This window comes from Crocodylus porosus, unplaced genomic scaffold (assembly GCF_001723895.1).
Source record: "Crocodylus porosus isolate Cpor-Errol unplaced genomic scaffold, CroPor_comp1, whole genome shotgun sequence".
Lineage (NCBI taxonomy): Eukaryota > Metazoa > Chordata > Crocodylia > Crocodylidae > Crocodylus > Crocodylus porosus.
Window position 1 is genome coordinate 39523353 of NW_017728931.1, and position 10568 is coordinate 39533920.

Here is a 10568-nt window from a genome sequence, read left to right on the forward strand (position 1 = left end):
CTGCTCAGGTCCCTTCCGACCCTAGAAACTATGAAACTATGAAACATCCTGGCCATCCTACTCCTGGTTTTGGTCAAATGTGCCATCTACCAAACCAAGAAGGAAACCCTGGCCAAAGAGAACCCAGGCAACTATGGGGCCATTTCCCTCTGTCACTCCTCTCTGTGTGACATCCACAGGCTCCTTGCCCACATTCAAAAGGCAGTGGGCACTGCCCCCCAATTTCTTTTCTTAGTGTGCCTGCTTGGAACTCTTGTTATTAACCTATGACCACCATTCCTGTCTTTGTTTCCTCTTTTGTCATTCCAAGGAATCAGTTGTTATGTATGTATCTAGTGGCCTCCCTAAGTGAAGAAGGCTTATAGTTTTCTTGGTGGTCCTAGGTCCACTGCTCTCCATCTTCATAACAAATAGGCCTGTCCATAAATTGGAATAATAACATCACTTTGCCTCCACCTTCTGTCAAGACTGTACAATGTATAAGCTCTTCAGGGCAGGGGTTTACCCTGACTACATGCTTTAACAGCACCTAGCACAATGGAGTCCCAAACTCCTTAGAACTTTGCATTTAATTCTTTAGAGGTGAGAGCTTTGTTATTAATGGGATAACAGATAGGAATTGGGATTTAAAGAGGTGGTGGAAGTTGGATTTCAACTGCAGTTTTTTTCTTGCAGTATGTTGGATATTTGATGCAGTCTGATTAATCATGCATGCTGTTTAGCTCCATTGGACACAATGATATTGATTCCCCTGTGTTGGTGTTTAAGTATGCCCAGCAGCTATCCTAGACTCCCTGAACAAAAATCTTTCTTGTTTGCAGTAAAAAATGGTGATATTTCCCAATGTCAGACATGTGTGCACCTATGCACCTAAATGAGATGGCATTTTGTATAAACTGAACCAAGTTGTTATCTTCCTTGTCTTTTTTTTTCCAAAGGAGAAACAAAATAGCTAATAATGTTGGTATCTAATGATCAGTGCTAGTCATCTGAGTTAACACTTAATTGAGAGGAATGGGACAATTCCCATCTCAAACCTTTTGCTTTAAGCTATTGGCAAATTTGACACAGGTAATTAAGTTCACATTTTTTAGGTTTCCTTTGGAATCATAATGACTAGTGCCTAAGCTCTTTTATAATGGATCTGTGGGGAAAAAAACAGCTTTCAAAAGGTAATAGCATGCTATAATTCTGCAAACTGTCTCAGAGCATGCTTCTGTTCATGCAGCTGAAAAGGTAAATGGTACTAGGGTTAGTTTAGCACAGATGTGAGTACCCCCTTAGCAAAGCCTTATCTGAGTTACTGTCCTTGCTGTTCCTGAACTTGTCTGCCTATCTGTGGCTATATCCATCCACACAAAATGACCTTTGACTCAGGTTTGGAGAAGTGCTTTGTCTGAAGTAATTTGGCTTTTTTTCTGAGCCTCTCTAGGATTCCATCCTTGTATGTGTGTGAAATGAGGAAAAACCTGCTGGTTCCTTTCTTGGGAAGAAAATGTAGGAAGGCATTGGAAAGCTATCAGCATTCAAGTAATTTTTGGTTGTATCCTTATTGAAAAGTAGTCATAGTGTAGACAAAGCCTGAACCTAAATACAGCTGCTAAATTACTTCAGACATAGCACTTCTCCAAACCTGAGTCTAAGGTCATTTTGTGTAGATGTAGAGTTTGTGGACAGAAATGCAAGAAAGAGCTTGGATTAACAATGCAGTGAAGACATAGTCTAGGGACAGACATTACACACAAACCAGTTTAAGTGATCAGAAACTGGTTTAAATCTGTAACAGAACAGATGTTCAGTGCACATAAACCAGTTTGAAAATGGCTGAAACTGGTTTGAGATAAACCTGGTTGAATGTAGTATCAGACTTAACTGATTTGGGTCAAACCAGTTTATGCAATATCTGTCCCAAACCCCTTGCTGGTTTAATATAAATCAGACTCCCCCAGCATCCCAGCATGCTCTCTGGGCTGGGCAGGGCTCTCTGCTCCACTGCAGGGATGGCCCCTCCCCTCTACTCCCTGGCCAGAGCTCTGGCAGAGACTTGCAAGCACAGAGTGTCTGCCTGGCTTCTCCCTGCTAAGCAGGGATAATTCCCCCCTCCCCTCTGCTTTACACAGACACCTCAACATTAGCTAGCAAACTACATGCTGGCTACAGTCCGTGCTGTGGGAGACAACAGACAGACAGGTTTTTTGGAGCTTAGTCTCCTTTCTTGGAAGAGCTGTTTAAGAAGAGCTCCATTAGTTAATGGAGAGAGGCTTTGTTTTCTTAATGGGTTGATAAACACTGAGTTAGGGGTGATAAACATTCCCTGTTGGGCTGCTTAGGAGGGGGACCAATAATCAGAGCATCCTGCTGGGGCCTGGCCACACACCCCTCAGCTCAGCTCTGTGGAAGGAAGGGAGGGCAGCTCCAGTGTGCCCCTCCCTACCCCCCCCCTCCCAGCTTCTAGCCAGAGCCACAGCAGCCATGTGCCTGCATTTCTGGGACGTCTGTCTGGTTACAAAACTGTTTGGTCTAGCCAGGTTAGATTAACCTGCAAAGATGAATCAATTCAGGCTCAGGCTTTTTGAATGTCCGTCCCTAGCCATACTATCAGTCTGAACCCTGGTGGCATAACACTTCATTGGTCACTTGAATGGATTAATTCCTTAAGATCACTGTCTTGCCTCTACATCCCCTTTAGAATCCATGGTGCTTTAAATTTTAGAAAGTGCTTTGATCTTTTAGAAATGGAACAACATGTTTTGATGTTTTAGAAACAGTGGGCAAGAATCAATATGTAACACTAGTTACCTCTACCACCTTGTGAATTATCTCCTTTACTGAGACAATGTTAAATTTCCTATTTGTGTTGAAAGATGACAAGAACAAGTACCAATGCACAATTGGGAATTATACATTCAATCTTTCTTTCTTTCTTTCTTTTTTTTATTTTTTCAATTAAATACTCACATTTTAAACCTCCAACGCTTACATCAGGAACATTGAATATTCCCTCCTCAGGGGTCAGGGGGAAGCAGAAGGAAGAGGTGAGAAATCAAGCAAAAATGATATCTAGTGAGATATGAGATGGACGATAAAGTAATTAAGCACAGCTGTCACGAATGAGTTGGAGGTGGTTTGCAATGACCCCCTGCAATTAGAAGCAAGTGGCAAATACTAGAAAGGCATGAAGCAGAGAGAAACTAGAGGTTTTCAGCTGTCAGCAGGAAATAAATTGGTTTATTATACCTCTTTATACCAAGTTGTCAAGTAAAAACATCTTGAGCTCCCTAGCCAATAGCAGAGATTGCTGGAAAACAATGACTTAAAAAATTCCCCTTTTTGTCTTCTCAAAATCTCAATCTTTACAGTAACACATTTACTGAAAAAGAAGAACTTACAAAAGGGTTTGCTAGAGACACAGCCTGCTGGAAACTATAGACAGAGGTGTATAGTAGGGCTGTGTGAAGCTTTGGGTGCTCATTCGATTTAGAGGAGATTCGGAGGCCGAACTGCTGAATCTGAATTGAATCAGGAGGCCAATTAAAAGGTCCGAATCAATTTGAAGCTCTCTGACTCGATCCAGAAAAGATTCAGAGAGCTCTGGAGAATCGGGCAGTCCCCGCTGGCTGCCACAGGGAGCTTGACATGGACTTCATGCCGGTAAGTGGGGGAGGGGGTCGGAGGAGGGAAGGGACCATGGGGGGAACCCTGCCAGGCCCCAACCCCTGCCTGCTCCCCCAGCCCCTCTGACCCCTGCCCACTCACCTGGCAGAAGCTGATGAATGCGGGGCTTTTTTTTTTAGATGGGGCCAGGCTCTGGAGATTCCGCCATTGACAGGGCTGGAAGAGCGGGTGGTCGATGGGGCCGATTCGGAGATTCAGCTGATTCAGCGGTGGCCAAATCTCCTCATCAGATTCAGCCGAATTGATTCAGGACAGTGATTCAAATCACTGTCCCTCGAATCAGCCAAATCTGAATCCAAAGAGAATACTAGCCACTTCACACAGGCCTAGTATATAGCCATCCTCAGCCCCCAAACAGTCAATGAAAAACTGCACAGGAATAATGGATTAAACAGTAGCTTACTCTTTGATAATGCCCTGGAATGATTCAATAAGGGACACAATAGATTTGGATCTCAGGACCTACTGAGAGTTCAAATTCTGATATGGATCAGTTCTTCTGGTGATGCTGTTGGCTGAAACTGTACAGTATTATAGGCCATCCTACTTGAGTTTATCAAGTAAAAATTATTGGCTCTTGGAGATTCCTGGGGAAATGCAAGGGCCTTTAGGGAATCCTAGCATGGTGCAAAAGATATTACCAAACAACCACTGAACTGTTGTCCCTACAAAGTGACTGGTATGCTATTATGCAATGCTTTTGGAAGTGTTTCTCTCAAATACAGAAGAGAGTCTAGTCAATTATGGTTGTAACAAATCTCATACACTTTTGTTAAAAAGAGAGAGGTTTTATATGTGGTGACCAGACCAAAATCAAATTACTTTCTGCCCACCTAAATTTTCTTCTTCGTTTCTGTTAGATCCTCACTTTCTTACAGAAACTCTTTTGTAGTGTTACTGTATGCTGCTACTTATTGCTTGGGAGTACAGCTGGCTATATTTCAATGGGGGAGGAAGAAATTCCTATGTGTATTGTTTGTAGTGAGTATAAAGTGCTTTGGCATGTTCTTAGATGAAAGAAACTATAGCCATTTTTTTTTTCAAAATAGCTGACACAGTTTTGGCTCCTACATCTGTATTTAGGCTTCAAAATTAGCAGCTGCTTTTTCAGTGATGCTGAGCATCCAGCTGCTTTTACTGAGCTTGGTAGGAACTGCTGAACGTTCAGTATTTTAGGAAATAGGTAATTCAGGTGCTTAAAAATGGATTCACTTGAATTATGCTTAATTTTAGGCACCCATTTTAAATATTGCATTTTATAGCTACTTTATAAAAGTTAGAAATGCTAATTTGAAATTGCTTTCATGTGGCTCTACCCATACTTACTGTATGCCAGGCAGCAGCTGCCACCACCAAGATGCTAAAACATTTGCACACTGTGGTGCTTCTGGTGGGTTCAGACAGTTCCACTACAACAGTTTTGCTTTATGAGCATGAGGTGCAGTCTGGGAAGGCACTAGCTGCTGAGACAACTGTAGCAGTTGGCTGAAGGCACAGGGATTTTCTTCATGCACCTTCAGCCAACTGCTGGGAGTAGCAGAAGCCCTACTCCACTCAGCAGAGGTGGCATAACTATGCCGGTAGATGGCCCTTGAGCACAAACATATTTAAAGTTTTGTTGGCAGAGTTGGAATTAGACTTTTAGAAGTTTTGAAACAACATTTGAAATAACTGCTCTAGAATAATAGAATTTATAACAGTGGTCACCACCAAGTGGATCTCAATGCACCAATAGATCTCGGAGCCTCTCGCAGTAGACCTCAGAGCCTCTTGGAGTCAATCCAAGGCTGGGGTGGGGGGCTGAGCACCTGCGTGCATGCTTGCATGCACCCTAGGCCAGCAGGTCAGTCTGTGGGGGAGGGGAAGGGGCGGAGGTTAGATCGAAGACCCCGTGGTGAGGGAGAATGCCACAGAGGCAGGAACAGGGGTAAGTTTAGTGCAGTCCTGGCCAGGTGAGACTTACCTTCAGGGGAGGCATACCCCCAAATAATTTTTTTCTCCTTCTGCCTTGATCTGCCTCCCCACAGACTTGCCTCCTGGGTGGGGCAGGGGAGTGGAAAGGGGGTGGCAGCACATGGTAGATCTTGGGTTGCTTTTAAATGCCAAAGGTGATCTCCTGCTTAAAAAGGTTGGAGACCACTAATCTATATTATTCCTTTGGTGAGCTCATTTCTAAGTACACCTCAGAGGCATATTGGTACATTGCTGCTACATAATAGAAAATGTCTTGCCCTGAAGACCTGAAGGATTCAGTCTTAGTCCTAGGAGAGGGCTTAAACAGCACTGCCAGGTAGGTATATTGAAGCTACCTCATTCTATCACTGAGAATAAAGTTTGCTGCATGGTAGTGGGGGTTCTGCTTATCAGTTGAGGAAACCTCTTGCTGCATTATATTAATCATTACATAATTTTCAAATATATATTTGTGTTTGAGTTAAATCTGTGGTAGGAAAATGTGCTGAGTGACAGCCCTGGAAAAGGAATTCCATTATTACGCTATGAAACTGCTATAGGCACTGACATCTCCACAATTGTCTCCTGTTTGCACTACTGAACAAATCAGCCACCTCTCACAGTGAAAGAAGTTCTCTCTCCATGACTCACCAATTCTTATAGTTTCATAGTTGGTAGGGTCAGAAGGGACCTAAGCAGATCATCAAGTCCAATCCCCTGCCATGGGCAGGAAAGAATCCTGGGTTCAAATGACCCCGGCTAGGTGGCTGTCTAGCCTCCTTTTGAAGACCCCCAGGGTAGGGGTGAACACCACTTCCCTTGGAAGTTGATTCCAGCTCCTAGCCACCCTGACTGTGAAGTAGTGCTTCCTGATATCTAGCCTTAATCTACTCTCAGTCAATTCATGTCCATTGTTCCTTGTTACTCCCGGTATTGCTTGGGTGACTAAGGGTAAGTATAGGCATTTAAGAAGCTTGAGGCAGAAGCACTCTAACTTTTGAGCATGACTCTAAGAGCCTAAAGTTAGGTCAGGAACAAGCAGAACACATGTGAGGCGATAGAGTGGGGGTTCTCACATACCTCCCAACATGTCCTATGGGCTCCCTGGGCTACCAAAGACTCATGAGTGGAGCCAAGAGACTGAGTCACCCCTGATTGGTTGGCAGGGACATCACGACTATCTACCTGGACCTGATGCAGCAGTGGCTTGCCATGGCATGTGCCCTCATGGCCACAAGCCCCCAGCTGGCTGCCCTGTGCATGGCCATCCAATGCACCCTGAGCCCATCAAGTGTGGTGTGTGTTTCATAGTCCAACCCTGGGCAGGAATGAGTGCTGGGATCATAAAACCCCAGCCAGATATCTATCCAACTTCCTCCTGAAGACCCTCAAGGTAGGGGAGAGCACCACCTCCCTTGGGAGCCCATCCCAGAGTCTGGCAGCCTTAACTGTAAAGTAATGCTTCCTGATATCAAGCCTGAACCTACTCTCAATCAATTTGTGGCTGTTATTCCTTATTATCCCAGGTGGTGCACGGGGAAACAGAGCCTCACCTATTTTCAGCTGGTCCCCCCGGTAAGCTTATAGACAGCCACCAGATCCCCTCTCAGTCTTCACTTGTGGAGGCTGAATAGATTCAGGCCCTTTAGTCTATCTTTGTAGGGCCTGGCCCGCTGCCCCCTGACCATGCGAATGGCCCTCCTCTGGACCCTCTCAAGGTTAGCCATACCCCTTTTGAAGTGCGGTGCCCAGAACTGGACGCAGTACTCCAACTGTGGCCTGACCAATGCCAGATAGAGGGGGAGGATCACCTCCCTGGACCTGCTTGTAATGAATCTGTAGATGCATGACAAGGTCTGGTTAGCCTTACTGACTGCTTCCTCGCATTGGTGGCTCATGTCCATTCTGGAGTCAACAGTGACGCCAAGATCCCTTTCAGCTACTGTGTTGATGAGAAGGGTGTTCCCCAGCCTATAGGTGTGTTGCTGGTTCCTTCTCCCTATATGCAGTACCTTGCACTTGAGAATAGAATGGAATTCAATGCAGCCATCTGTCCACCTCTGCAACCTGTCTAGATCTAGCTGGATTCTGTCCCTCCCATCCAGTATGCCCACGTCTCCCCACATCTTTGTGTCATGAGCGAATTTGGACAGTGTGCTTTCCATGTCCACCTCCAAGTCACTGACAAAGATGTTGAAATCACAGGCCCAAGGACCGAGCCCTGGGGAACTCCACTGCCCACATCCTTCCACGTCAAAAACAACCCGTCCACTACCACTCTCTGGGTGCGACCATCGAGCCAATTTGCCACCCATCTGACTGTGTAGGCATCAATACCACAGTTGCCTAGTTTTTTTTATGAGCATGGGGTGAGAAACAGTATCAAAGGCCTTCTTGAAGTCCAGGTAGACAACATCCACCTCAATGCCTGCATCCAAGGACTTTGTGACCTGGTCATAAAAGAAAACAAGGTTAGTCAGGCAGGATTTGCCTGCAGTGAACCCATGTTGTTTGCCCCTGAGCATTACCAACCATGCTGGGCCCCTGCAAATGTGCTTCTTAATAATTTTCTCAAAGGTCTTCCCAAGGACCGAGGTGAGACTAACTGGCCTATAGTTACCCAGGTCCTCCTTTCTCCCCTTCCTGTAAATGGGGACTACATTGGCCCTTTTCCAGTCCTCTGGGACCTGGTCAGAGCATCATGAATGCTCATACAGCCGTGCCAGGGGCCCTGCTATGACCTCCACCAATTTCCTCAGTACTCTTGGATGAAGAATGTCCAGACTTACTTATTTAAACACATCCAGCCCCTCCAGAAGTTCCATAACTAGATCATCCCTGACCCTAATCATGGCATCGTGTTCCCTGAGCCTGTCTATAATCCTAGTGGGGGAGTTGTCCCAGTCCCTGCTCAGAAATATGGAGGCAAAGAACTCATTGAAGAGATCAGCTACTTCAGCCCTCCTGAAGTCAAGGACTTTTGTCTTACTGCTTGTATTCACCACCCTGTGCCGGACAGTAAATTTCAGCAGATAGTGGTAACTAATGTTTAGGTAGCCGAGCACCCACAAATCCCTCACCAGGTCATCGCCTGTGGCAAGGACAAAGTCCAGCAGTACACTTCCTTTGGTGGGACTGTGTACCTCCTGGTTAGGTGGAGGTCCTGTATACAAGCTAAAAACCTACGTGAGTATTCAAACCTGGATGACTGATCCTCCCAGCAGATGTCTGAGTAGTTTAGGTCACCCATGACAACCACATCCCTTGTCTTTATAACCTCTGTAAGCTGACCTGAAAATTCCAGGTCCAGCTCATTCCCCTGGTGAGGCAGTCTGTGGTAGATGCCCACTATCAAGTCCCTTTCCCCACGACCTCCTTGCATTGTAACCCAGAGCACCTCAGTTTTCCCCTCTTCTGAACCCATCCTGATCATTGAGGACATGTACTACTCTTTAACATAAAGCGCTAGCCCCCTGCCTTTGTTTCCCAACTGCACTGGGGGGGCTGTTTCTACAGTGAGAGGTCTGGCCCCGAGGTGACCATCCTCAACTCACCAGTGTCTGCTTCAGGGCATTCCCTCACAGCTTCTCCACCAGGCATTTTGTCCTGTAGAGCATTAAAGTATCCATCAATCTCTTCTTCAATTGCTCTGATCCCCTGCAGCTTGCTCACCTCTGCCTGGAGTTCCCTCACCTGCTCCGCCAGGGCCTCGATACGGGCACATATGGGACAGGGAAGGGAACACCAGGCCCCCACGCTACCCCAGGCCCCAGAGATCCCACCAGGCAACGCCCACAGACAGGGGGTCAAGGCACTGCCGACCCATCCAAGGGGCCCATCTGGGTGAAGTCTTCGCGTCACCACCCCCATAGTAGCACCCCTCAATCACTTACCTGAGGTCTCTGGCAGAACTCCCAAGTATTCCTGCCCATGAACAGGCCTATGAACTGTCTGGAAACTGCTCCTGTTGGTAGTCCCTGTTTGCTGCTCCCTGGTTGCCTGGGGAGTCTCCTTTTATACCCTTCTGGGCCTGGGCTGACTCAGACCCAGGCAGCTATCCCACAGCAATCAAACAATCAGCAATTAACACTCACTCCCAGCTTCTCAGAGCACACACCCATCAACCAAACACATATTCAGCTAAACCAAAGCTACAGGCAACTGGATCAATTACCTTTCCTGGGTGCTTGGCCTGGCTTCTCTGCTCTGTATATTGGATGCCTGCATTTTGTGTGTGTGTGTGTGTGTGTGTGTGTGTGTGTGTGTGTGCACATGCAAGCCCCAGATGTCTGGGTTCTGTATTTATGTGGTTGTGTCCCAGACTCCTTGGTTGTGTGTGTCTTGTGTGTATATCAGATGCCTAGGTTGTGTGTGTGCACCCTGGACAGCTGAGTTGTGTGTGTCCTGGATATCTGGGTTTTGAGTGTGTCTCCAGGACACAAGGGTTTGGGGGAGGGGCCATGTCTGAACACCTGGGTTCTGTGTGTGTGCATGCATGTACATGTGCCTCAAGTGTGTCTGGGACCCAGATATCTGTGTTCCGTGTGTGTGCCCATGTCCTGGATGCCTGAATTCTGTGACCCTGCCCCCAGCTGATGTTGGTGGCCCAGACCCCGCACAGCAGCAAGCTGTCTGGATCTGCAAAGCCCTGGCTGAGTACCTCCTCACCTGTGTGGACTGAGAAACCTCCCTGGATGAGCATGGCTGGAGGGCTTCAAGTGCTCCCACCCTGGCACTAGGCCATGGGTCTCTAGCCCTGGGTTCCTCTGGCTTTGCATTATGGGTACCGCTGCCCCCAACCCAGGCTGGCGAGGCACCTTATCACTTTCCCTCTCCTTCCCCAGTCCCACCTAGGGTCACACACCAGGGCTGTGGGAAAATGCGGCCCAAGGAGGAGACTTGCTTAATTTTAATCAAATGAACCTGCCAAACTGTCAGGT